The sequence below is a fragment of the Lithobates pipiens genome, unplaced genomic scaffold (assembly GCF_037356315.1).
Source record: "Lithobates pipiens isolate NorthernLeopardFrog02 unplaced genomic scaffold, aLitPip1_a1.2 Scaffold_25, whole genome shotgun sequence".
Taxonomy (NCBI): Eukaryota; Metazoa; Chordata; class Amphibia; order Anura; family Ranidae; genus Lithobates; species Lithobates pipiens.
Genome location: NW_027507787.1, coordinates 162,703,240 through 162,716,472, shown reverse-complemented (window position 1 = coordinate 162,716,472; position 13,233 = coordinate 162,703,240).

The window sequence follows — 13,233 nt, the reverse complement described above, 5'->3', positions numbered from 1 at the left end:
ACTATTTCTTAAAGCATGACTAAACATAAAAACATACCTGTAGTATATACCAAGTATTGAATGTGATGGCTGCATTTGTTTTCTTTTCATTGTGGTGATCAGCCAGTATTGCACCTCCTGTCTTGAATTGGCTACATTCACTCCTCCCCTGTATCTGTGGAGGAGCAGTGGGGACACCCTTGGATAAAATTGTCAACCGGTGGAGAATGTGGTATTAGATGAACTTTACATTCGTGACTAACAAATTAAAACCCAACAAGCAGTTACAGCAACATTTTTTTTTTCTTTTGGGATAAAGGTTTTACATAAAATAAAAGCTGATTATTGTAAGCACCCATCATTGGTAAATGGTTTGTCTCTACCTTATAACTGCCACTTTTGCTGAATAGCTTATTCTGTTAAAGGAAGCTGAAAAACAATATACTTACTGGCCAGATCACCAGGTAATAAAATTCAGAAAAACAAAGACTGTTGTGTTAATTTTACTGACAAACTGCATCATAAATGTCATTGTTTATAGACAATGACATGTGCAAAACAAAAACATTTGTTTTATTTCGATTTGTTATTTAAGTAATTTAGTTTAGGTAACTTTGCTAAATTTGTTGAATTCACTTCCGGAATTTGTTTTTATTGTTTTTTGTTTTTTTAAATACATTCGAATTTTTCAACTTGAATTCAGTTTGACAGAATTTGGAAAAAAATTCGGCATCCAAATTCAAATGTGTTCTATTTTAAATTCAAATTTCGTAAGACGATTATATTCTTTCTATTTTATTCTATTATATTGTTCTTTCAATTCTATTATATTATTTTCTATTAAATTATTTTATTTTCTATTCTATTTATTTCTATTCTGTTATTTGCTATTCCAATATATTTTATTGGAATTTGAATGTATTCTATGTGAAATTAGAATTTAGGAAGATGGTTATATTCTTTCTATTTATTGTGTTTCCTATTCTATTCTATTATTTTCTATTATATTATTTTATATTCAAATTCAAATGTATTCTATTTAAAATTTGAATTTCAGAAGACGGTTATATTCTTTCTATTGTATTATTTTCTATTCTATTCCAATGATTATGCTATTCTATCCTTTTCTATTTTATTCTAATCTATTACATTGTTTCTATTTCTTTATTTTATATTGTATTTAATTCTATTATTTTCTATTCTAAGTCAAATAGTTTATTTTGACCAGCGTTTCCCGGTATGAAACCCAAAAATAAAAGTGTAATACTGTATATTGGATGTAAAACAAGGATACACTTACTCTTTCCCCCATCTATTGTGTATCACCACTGCGCTAAACAAAAAACTTTAAACTAAGCCGCCACTTTAAAAAAAAAAAAAAACAATATATGTGCAATATTCCTTATCTAAACAGTAGGATAAGCAGCGCTAAATATAAATCCACACCAGTGAATTCAAAAGTATTAAAGATTATAGACCCAGTCCAGTGAACATGAATTACTAAATGTTACTACACTGTGCAAACCCTGCATATTGGATGTCTTCAATTTACAAGCCAACCTCAGTGCACTGTCTAATTGGGCGACAAGTGGCAGATCAGGTTAAATGTTGAGAAATGTAAAGTTATGCACTTGGGGGCTAAGAATATACATGCATCATACATGCTAGGGGGACTACAACTGGGGGAATCAATGGTTGGAGAAGTATCTGGGGGTTTTGGTAGATCATAAGCTCAATAATTACATGCAATGCCAAGCTGCGGTTTCCAAAGTGAGCAAAGTCCTTTCCTGTATTAAGAGAAGTATGGACTCCAGAGAGAGATATATCATTTTGCCCCTGTTCAAATCATTAGTAAGACCTTATCTGGAATATGCAGTTCAGTTTTGGGCACCAGTTCTCAAAAAGGATATCGGGGAACTGGAGAAAGTGCAGAGAAGGGCAACCAAACTGATAAGAGGCATGGAGGAGCTCAGCTATGAGGAAAGATTAGAGGAAATTAATTTATTAACTTATGAGGAGAGGAGAAAAGGGGGGATATGATCAACATGTTCAAATATATAAGGGGTCCATATAGTGAACTTGGTGTTGAGTTATTCTCTTTATGGTCAACACAAAGGACACAGGGGCACTCTTTACTAGTGATGGACGAACGTTTCGCCCGGCGGTCGTTTCGCGGCGAATTTCCGACTTTCGCCGTCCGCGGGTTCGAACGCCTTTTTCCGTCGTTCGCCCCGGCGGACTTACGTGTTTAATGTATACAAGAACTTTAACCTTTCGTGACACGTTTATCATGTGTTACAGGACAACCAATTGAGACATGACAGCTCATGGACACTTGGACATTCCCCCTAACCTATAAATACACCCGATCCGGTGGCCATTTTACATTCTTTCTTCTGTCACTGTAGGGAAAGGATCCTGTGTGGAGTAGGGACAGAGAAAACGCTAGCTATTTGGTACACAAAAGTTCTTTTCAGGACTGGTATAGGTGTTAGGTCAGCAGCCTGAGTTTCTTTTGTCAGTTTAGATAAAGGGACAGAGCGCTGTATGCTGCTATTTTAGGGACAGCTCAGCCAGATTAGTCTTTCTTCATCATCATCATCATCATCATCATTAGCTGTTACTATCAGGTCCACAAAAGAGCTGTTCCAGCTAATCGTTCCAGCCTACTCTTTTTTGCCAATTTGTATAGGGACAGGCAGGAAGCAGTGTGTCAGGCAGTGAGGATAATTTTAAAGACTTGCTGTTACTATTAGTTCCACAAAGGTTCTTTTCAGGACTGGTATCAGTGGTACGGTAATAGGCTTGTACACGTATAATATTCTTTCTTCCAAATATAGAAAGAATATTATACTTGACTGCTGCCCTTCTGCTGCAGTCTGCTAATCATTCACAACTCACTTGTTCCACAAAGCTCTTTATCAGGACTGGTAACTTGGTCTGTCTAGGGTGCTACGGTACATAGGCTTGGGTGCGGTACAGTCTGCTGTTCTGTAAGGACCGCTATCGGTCCACAATACATAGGGTTGCCGTGCACTACTGCTGACCGCTGCCCTATACTGCAGCAGTCCTTCAGCGGTATAGGGACTGACGCACAGTCTGCTAAACACTAATACACAACCTGCTTGGTCCACAAAAGTTCTTATAAGGACTGGTAACTTGGTATAGGGTGCTACGGTACATAGGCCTGAGTGCGTTACAGTCTGCTGTTCTGTAAGGACCGCTATCGGTCCACAATACATAGGGTTGACGTGCACTACTGCTGACCGCTGCCCTATACTGCAGCAGTCCTTCAGCGGTATAGGGACTGACGCACAGTCTGCTAAACACTAACACACAACCTGCTTGGTCCACAAAAGTTCTTATAAGGACTGGTAACTTGGTATAGGGTGCTACGGTACATAGGCCTGAGTGCAGTACAGTCTGCTGTTCTGTAAGGACCGCTATCGGTCCACAATACATAGGGTTGCCGTGCACTACTGCTGACCGCTGCCCTATACTGCAGCAGTCCTTCATTGGTATAGGGACTGACGTACAGTCTGCTAATCACTAACACACAACCTGCTTGGTCCACAAAAGTTCTTATAAGGACTGGTAACTTGGTATAGGGTGCTACGGTACATAGGCCTGAGTGCGTTACAGTCTGCTGTTCTGTAAGGACCGCTATCGGTCCACAATACATAGGGTTGCCGTGCACTACTGCTGACCGCTGCCCTATACTGCAGCAGTCCTTCAGCGGTATAGGGACTGACGCACAGTCTGCTAAACACTAACACACAACCTGCTTGGTCCACAAAAGTTCTTATAAGGACTGGTAACTTGGTATAGGGTGCTACGGTACATAGGCCTGAGTGCAGTACAGTCTGCTGTTCTGTAAGGACTGCTATCGGTCCACAATACATAGGGTTGCCGTGCACTACTGCTGACCGCTGCCCTATACTGCAGCAGTCCTTCAGCGGTATAGGGACTGACGCACAGTCTGCTAAACACTAATACACAACCTGCTTGGTCCACAAAAGTTCTTATAAGGACTGGTAACTTGGTATAGGGTGCTACGGTACATAGGCCTGAGTGCAGTACAGTCTGCTGTTCTGTAAGGACCGCTATCGGTCCACAATACATAGGGTTGCCGTGCACTACTGCTGACCGCTGCCCTATACTGCAGCAGTCCTTCAGCGGTATAGGGACTGACGTACAGTCTGCTAATCACTAACACACAACCTGCTTGGTCCACAAAAGTTCTTATAAGGACTGGTAACTTGGTATAGGGTGCTACGGTACATAGGCCTGAGTGCGTTACAGTCTGCTGTTCTGTAAGGACCGCTATCGGTCCACAATACATAGGGTTGCCGTGCACTACTGCTGACCGCTGCCCTATACTGCAGCAGTCCTTCAGCGGTATAGGGACTGACGCACAGTCTGCTAAACACTAACACACAACCTGCTTGGTCCACAAAAGTTTTTATAAGGACTGGTAACTTGGTATAGGGTGCTACGGTACATAGGCCTGAGTGCAGTACAGTCTGCTGTTCTGTAAGGACCGCTATCGGTCCACAATACATAGGGTTGACGTGCACTACTGCTGACCGCTGCCCTATACTGCAGCAGTCCTTCAGCGGTATAGGGACTAAGAGTTTTGTCACAGGGTGATTTAAAAAATGACAGGCAGAGGAAGAGGCAGGCCCTTCCGCAGGGGTGGTAGGGGTAGGGCAGGAGCAACAGCCTTGAGCCAAAGTGGGAAGTTGCAGAAGGTGCGTTCAATTACTTTAAAGGACGCACCAGACTTGGTTGAGTGGCTCACTCAGCCTTATTCTTCTGCACCCTCCTCATCCTCTCGATCTGCACCCTCTTCTTCACTCTCTGCTATGTGCACCCCCAAAGACACTACCACCAACAACACCACCACCACCACATACCTTCCGCTTGAGTGCAAATGGGGGCCTTCATGCTCCAGTGTTTTAATAGGGACCCCCGTATAAAAAGCATGAGGGTCAAGGACCAGTACTGGGTGGCAACGTACTTAGATCCCCGGTACAAACACAAAATGGCGGAAATGTTACCGCCGTCGCAGAGGGCTGTCAGAATGCAGCACTTCCAGGCCTTGCTTCGAGAAATGCTGCATTCTGCTTTTGCGTGCGCTGGCAGAGGAGCAATTCCCACTCCCAGAGAAGGATTTGCGGGTACCAATCCAACAGCGCCTGCAAGAAGAGGCCGGTTTGAAGATGTGTTGGTGACTTCGGATATGAGGTCATTCTTTCAGCCGACCCATCGACAGGTGTCATCCGGATCCAGCATCAGGGAACGCCTAGACCGTCAGGTGTCCGACTACATTGGGTTAACGGCCGATGTGGACGCTCTGAGGAGTGATGAACCCCTAGACTACTGGGTGGGCAGGCTTGACCTCTGGCCAGAGCTTGCCCAATTTGCAATCGAACTGTTGGCTTGCCCCTCATCCAGTGTCCTGTCCGAAAGGACGTTCAGCGCAGCAGGGGGGATTGTGACCGATAAGCGTACTCGCCTAGCTCACGACAGTGTTAACTACCTCACATTTCTAAAAATGAATGAGGCATGGATCTCGGAGGAATTCAACACATGTGATCAGTAGACCATGTATATGTCTATAAACAATTTTTGGAATCAAGCACACAGACCTTCTTAATTCATTTGGCTCACTTCCCTGACCCAAAAAAGCACACCGTACTATATGCCCCTACCCTCCTCTTTGAAGAGGTTGAGCGGTGTCATATTTCTACTGGGGCTGCTTATTATGAGGGGTTCCCACCATCCCTGTGCTGTGCTGACTTCCTCCTGGGTGTTCTTATTATGAGGGGCTCCCACCATCCCTGTGCTGTGCTGACTTCCTCCTGGGGGTTCTTATTATGAGGGGATCACACCATCCCTGTGCTGTGCTGACTTCCTCCTGGGGCTGCTTACGGTGCTGCTGTCAGCGCTGTATGTCACGGAGCTGCTGTCAGCGCTGTATGTCACGGAGCTGCTGTCAGCGCTGTATGTCACGGAGCTGCTGTCAGCGCTGTATGTCACGGAGCTGCTGTCAGCGCTGTATGTCACGGAGCTGCTGTCAGCGCTGTATGTCACGGAGCTGCTGTCAGCGCTGTATGTCACGGAGCTGCTGTCAGCGCTGTATGTCACGGAGCTGCTGTCAGCGCTGTATGTCACGGTGCTGCTGTCAGCGCTGTATGTCACGGAGCTGCTGTCAGCGCTGTATGTCACGGAGCTGCTGTCAGTGCTGTATGTCACGGAGCTGCTGTCAGCGCTGTATGTCACGGAGCTGCTGTCAGCGCTGTATGTCACGGAGCTGCTGTCAGCGCTGTATGTCACGGTGCTGCTGTCAGCGCTGTATGTCACGGAGCTGCTGTCAGCGCTGTATGTCACGGAGCTGCTGTCAGTGCTGTATGTCACGGAGCTGCTGTCAGCGCTGTATGTCACGGAGCTGCTGTCAGCGCTGTATGTCACGGAGCTGCTGTCAGCGCTGTATGTCACGGTGCTGCTGTCAGCGCTGTATGTCACGGAGCTGCTGTCAGCGCTGTATGTCACGGAGCTGCTGTCAGCGCTGTATGTCACGGAGCTGCTGTCAGCGCTGTATGTCACGGAGCTGCTGTCAGCGCTGTATGTCACGGAGCTGCTGTCAGCGCTGTATGTCACGGTGCTGATGTCAGTGCTCTGTATTACGGTGCTGCTGTCAGTGCTCTGTATCTCCTGCACCCTCTTGTTTGCCTACCCTGGTCCCTGACCTTCCCTCTCCTCCATTGCCTTCATTAGCTCCATAGTCCTGAATTGTCAGAACAATTTCCCAAATAAAAAAAAAATGCTTGTAGTTATCGATCCCAAATTCACCTCATACATGTATTATGCTATTGTCCAGGTGGTGGGACTACGTGCTACCCCCTAATAATTACCCCGTGGCCGCAAATTCGACCTAAAGGTTTGCGAAATTCGCCTCCCATTGAAGTCAATGGAGCCCGCGGCGAACGGTCGTTTTCGCGAACGTTTGTGTCCGTTCGCGTTTCGCGTTCGCGAAACGTCCCGTCGGAAGTTCGTCCATCACTACTCTTTACGTCTAGAGGAAAAGAGATTTCATCTCCAAATACGGAAAAGTTTCTTCACAGTAAGAACTGTGAAAATGTGGAATAGACTCCCTCCAGAGGTGGTTCTGGCCAGCTCAGTAGATTGCTCTAAGAGAGGCCTGGATAATTTCCTGAATGTACATAATATAACTGAGTACTAACATTTATAGGTAGAGTTAATCCAGGGAAAATCTGATTGCCTCTTGGGGGATCAGGAAGGAATTTTTTCCCCTGCTGTAGCCAATTGGAGCATGCTCTGCTGGGGTATTTTGTCTTTCCTCTGGATTAACTGTGGGAATAGAATTGGGTATATTGGGTTGTACGATATTGTTTATTTTATTTACTGTTTTTTTTATGGTTGAACTGGATGAACTTGTGTCTTTTTTCAACCCGAATAACTATGAAACTATGAAACTATATTTTAGCTTACTAAATCTTACATGTGATGGCTGCATTTGTTTTTCTTTTTTTTTCTTTCTTTTCTTTTTTTTTTTACTATATTTTCACTTGGTGAAGCAGCCAGTGTGTTATTTTCCAACTTCCTTTAAGACCAAGCTATACAGAAAAAGTGGCAGTTAGAGCGTTGAGACCAACAATGTACTATTTACAATGGTCAGCTTTTATTGATTTATGTAAAACTTATATCCCAAAAGAAACATTAGAAGAAAAAAAAACTGTAACTGTTTACAATGTGTTGGCTGCAGTTTGGCTTCAATTTGTTAGTCACGTTAATCTAAATCTGCTAGTGGAATTAACACGACCCTCTCTCCAGAGCAGGGATTCTCAACCAGGGTTCCTCCTGAGGTTGCTAGGGGTTTCTTGATCAATGAGCAATTTCTGTCTCTCAGATAAATTCCCATTGACACCATTGATCTCTTTAGCTATCTGTAATGGGGTAACTCTCCCCAATGACCATGAGTGTAAGGAGCATTCTCCCCACTGACCATCAAACTAATGTATCATGAGTTGTAGATATTGTCATTTTTAGCAGGGGTTCCTCGAGACCGGTAAAGTTATTTTAAGGGTTCCTCTGCATTGAAAAGGTTGAGAAATCCTGCCCTAGACTGACAATGCTGCTGTCCAATGGTGTCTCTATTGCCCCTCTATCCAGAGTGGGGACACCTTAAGACAGAAGGTGTGAGAATAAAGCAAAAAAGGAGAAAAGAAAATAAATGCAGCCATCACAGCTAAGAATTGGTATATTAGATTAAAAAAATAGGAAAATACTGCACTAAAGATCATATGTGAATAATGTGCAAAAAAAAGCAGCTGCTAGAACCATGAGATACACATAGGAACAGATAAAATAATACAAAGTAGCAGCGCTAAAACCAAAATGACCAAAATAATTAATAAAATAAAAATGAATATAACCAAATCTATAAATAGGTATAAATTACATAAATTAGTGAGGATAAAAGTCCAAAAATAGCACATAGGTGAGTGCTAAAAAGGGACACCTCTAGACGACAGTGCACCACCACCACATAGATTGTGCACTTACCAGAAGGCAAGCTTTAGAGAGCCTGTGGCTAAATACCCAGCCAGGGCCTTTATCTAACTGGAAGATGATATTTCATCACTAGTTAGGGAAGGAGCTTATATAAACCTCAATTTAGCCAAAAGGGTTCGAGCATCAACCACCAGGAACTAAAATGTTGATATTATCCATAAAATAGAAAGAGAGACTCCACAGTGTATATTGTACCATAATGGATTTAATATAGTAAAAGTATTGCGCTTACAATTAGGAAGATAGAAAAAGTCCTCTCAAAACAGCCGGACATCAAGCGAACACCCGTCCACTGAGATGCGCAATGACGTCAGCACATCCACCTCCCTAGGTACGTTTTATCATAAGTTGACGTTGTCTCGGGGATCAGGCAACGTACTGAATCATCGCACTAAATAGTGTGAAGACTGAACCACTTTGCCGATGTGAATCTTGGGAGGCGGGAGCCTGAACGTCTAAAACCATGGAAACCATAAACAAAAAAAAAACTTTATTGAAACATTTTATAGAATCCAAACCACAGCGTAACACACACTTATGGATGGACAGAGAGCAATGTATTATCAGAAAGGCAATCATCAAATGGCGCCAAGTAGAAAGTAAATCTAATTGATATACAAAATTCAAAGTGCCAAATGACGATTAATTATTATATATAAAGAGATTAAGAATTATATACCAAGAACATCTATATGTTAAAACCCATAAGGAAAACACATAAATGATGAAACATAATGCATCCATATGGTAACCAATAAAGACACCAGACGGACTAAGGTAAATAAATAAAAGAAATATAAAAAAATATATAGATCCTGTGTTCCGTCTTCACACTATTTACCTTGATGATTCAGTGTGTCGCCTAATACCTGAGACAACGTCAACTTATGATGAAATGCGCATAGGAAGGTGGATGGGCTGATGTCATTGCGCATCTCAGTGGACGAGTGTTCGCTTGCTGTTTTGACATGCGGCTGTTTTGATATGACTGTTTTTATCTTCCTAATTGTAAGTGCAATAATTTTACTGTATTAAATCCCTTATGGTACAATATACACTATTTTACACATTGGTAAAATTTAAAAGATGATGTTACGCCAAGTAAATAGATACTTAACATGTCACACTTTAAAATTGCAGATGCTTGTGTTATAGCGATAAACTATGATACTTAAAAATGTCCATAAGCGATGCTTTAAAATGTTTGCAAGTTACCTGTTTAGAGTTAGGCTCAATTCACACCAATGCGTTTTTTTTTCATGCATTTTGCAGAAACACAGGACGTGTTTTTTTACATGGGTTCCTATAGAACACGTTCTCATCAATGCATTTTTGTGCGTGTTTGGAAAGGGTCAGGGACCTTTTTAAATGTAAAACGGTGCTTTTGTTTGCTTTTTTGGTTCAATAGACTTCAATGGAGAAGCTGCAGATGCACGTGAGCATGGAGGGATGGGGGCTCTTTCATTTTTTTTTATTCTTCTTCTTTTTTTTACACTCTCTCTTTAATTTCATTTTTTAATATAAAAAACACCTTTATTCCTATGGCAAGGAATGTAGACATCCCATGTGACAGCAATAGGCACATGACAGGTCCTCTTTATGGAGAGATCTGGGGTCTACAAGACGATCTTTGAAAGCAAAAGATCAAAAAAAAAATTGATCTTTTGCTTTTTTTTAAAAAAAAAGTCTTCTTTCACCCTAGAGTGGAAGTGATATCATGACGTTGCTCCAGTCCTCCTATATCATAGAGGTGGGGAGAGATTATCTGGTCTCTCTTCACCTCTGTGACCAACCACATGACCCAGTGGATTGTTTCCCAGGCTCGTCTGTGAGAATGGTAAGCCCTAAAAACACTGGTGAGCGCCAGGAGGGGAGACCCTTCCTGCTGCTTCTAAAGGTGATCCAGCAGCTAATCAGCCGCCCAGATCACTTTTATGAGAAAGAATTGCTGGGTAAAAAAAAACAAATACTGAGGTTATGATTGATATTTTTAGCCGCAACTCCGGTAAACAACTTCAAATCCACAACAATACATATATATATATATATATATATATATATATATATATATATGCATGGCAGTTGTGAAGTGGGTATGAGATGGAAAGGGGCTACAGCAATGCGAGAATTCTGATGGGGATATCATACTGGAGAGAGTTTTTGTTGTACCTGGTTGAGGTCTAGTTGACAAGAGGGCTTCCCTTACAGGTCCGGTTTCTCCCGGGGTTAATGACAGGTCATAACAGTACACAGAATGGCACAGGTGCCTGTAGGAAGTCTAGGTCAGGATATCTTCTAGTAGATTCTGAGCTGAAGAGTGTGCAGCTGGCAAGCTGGCATATGCAGGATCTCAGATACATGGTCAAGCAGGCAGAAGTCATCAACAACTGGGCAGTAGAGGTACAGAACCAGGAACCAGGAGCAGAGTCAGAGCCAGGCCAAGATCAGTATGAAGTGAGCAGAGAAGGTACAAGAACAGCAGGCAGAAAGCAAGGTCAGATCACAGGCTTGATTCAGCAATGAGTTTCAGGAGAGAACATAGGATCAGGTCACAGGCAGATGGAGCTGACAACCACTCAGCAATGATCCTGAGCCTTGCAATGCTTTAAATAGGCCACTATTTTTTTTTTTTTTCAGGGGGGTTTGATATCTTCTGGGGCCCTTTAACTGCACAGCCTATTTTCTTTAACCACTTCAATACTGGACACTTTAACCCCCTTCCTGCACAGGCCAATTTGCAGGTGTCAGCGCTATCACACTTTGAATGACAAATACTCAGTCCTAGCATCTTTTTAGACAGATAGAGCTTTCTTTTGGTCATATTTAATTGCCACTGTTCTTTTTTTTTAAAGCTATATAAACCAAAAAAATACCAACAAATTTGAAAAAAAAAAAGAAATGTTTTTCTTAAGTTATTTTATATCATGCAAATAAATAATCTTTCTTCCTTCTGCTACATTAGTTTGGTAAAAAAAAAAAAAAATCCAAATAAGTGTCTGTCTGTGCAAAATTTATAGAGTCTATATAACCTATGGTTTACATATATTTAAAAATTGATCAATCCTGATGTACTAATGGTCTATCTCATTTCTTGAGGCCCTAACATGCCCGGACAGTACAAATACCTTCCAAATTACAACTTTGTTTGGAAATTACACACATTTAGTAAGAGGAATAGAGAATTTTTTGAAGTTGCAATTTGTTGCCACAATTTTTTTGAAAAATTAAGCAATTACATTTTTTTTTCTTTTTTTTTTTTTTACATACTGTCACCAGGGCATTGAAGTGTCCCCATATGACTGGTGTGATGATGACCAGGGACACTGAGTGGTGACAGTATGTAAAAAAATAAAAAAAAAGTTTTAAACTTTTTTTTTATATATATTGTGACCAGGGCAGTACAGTGTCACCATATTGATTAACAGTGCTCCTGTCCACCCATTCTTTACTTTTTATTTTATTTTTTTACTATAGGCCTAGCATGGGTTAAATAGGAATGGGTTTTATTAAGAAAACATGTGGTGAAGTTGATTTAACTATCTATCTATCTATCTATCTATCTATCTATCTATCTATCTATCTATTTATCTATCTGTCATAAATAAGTGATATTTATTTATTATGTGGTATAAATCAGACATAAAAATAAACACTCACTGTTAAAAGAATAGGAACACAATTTTTACATGTCTCAGTCACTTGATAAATCCGGGTGCTATGGTAATTGCCACCAAGCTCTGATCTCCAGTATCACACACAGATCTGGGAAGCAAATGTATTTTTAATGGCATTTATTTGTACTGTGTGCAATTGCTTGTCACCTGATGGGCAATGTGCTGTGACGGAGGTGGTGCTGGTACAGAGATTTAATGCACTGACACTGGGCCGTAGTACCTCTGGGTAGAAGCTGTAAAAATGTGTCATACTCTTTATTGGTCACAGTTGTGGGAAAAAGATATAGGTTTATTTTATACAGTATATTGCCAAAAGTATTGGGCGTCTGCCTTTACACAACATGGACTTTAATGGCTCCCCAATCTTAGTCCGTAGATTCAATATTGAGTTGGTCCACCCTTTGCAGCTATACCAGCTTCAACTTTTCTGGGAAGGCTGTCCACAAGGTTTAGGAGTGCGTCTATGGGAATGTTTGACCATTTTCCTAGAAGCGCATTTGTGAGGTTAGGCACTGATGTGGATGAGAAGGCCTGACTCGCAGTTTCCACACTAATTCATCCCAAAGGTGTTCTGTCGGGTTGAGGTCATGACTCTGTGCAGGCCAGTCAAGTTCCTCCACCCCAAACTCGCTCATCTATGTCTTTATGGACCTTGCTTTGTGCACTGGTGCAAAGTCATGTTGGAACAGGAAGGGGCCATCCCCAAACTGTTCCCACAAAGTTGGGAGCATGAAATTGTCCAAAGTGCCTTGGTATGCTGATGCTTTAAGAGTTCCCATCACTGGAACTAAGAGGCCAAGCCCAACCCCACACCATAATCCCCCCTCCACCAAATGATTTGGAGGGGTGGCCCAATACTTTTGGCAATATAGTGTGGATGAGCGAGTTTGGAGTGGAGGAACTTGAGTTCTGATTTCAACCCGATAGAACACCTTTGGCATGAATTAGAGTGCAGGCTGAGAGCTAGGTCTTCTCCAACATC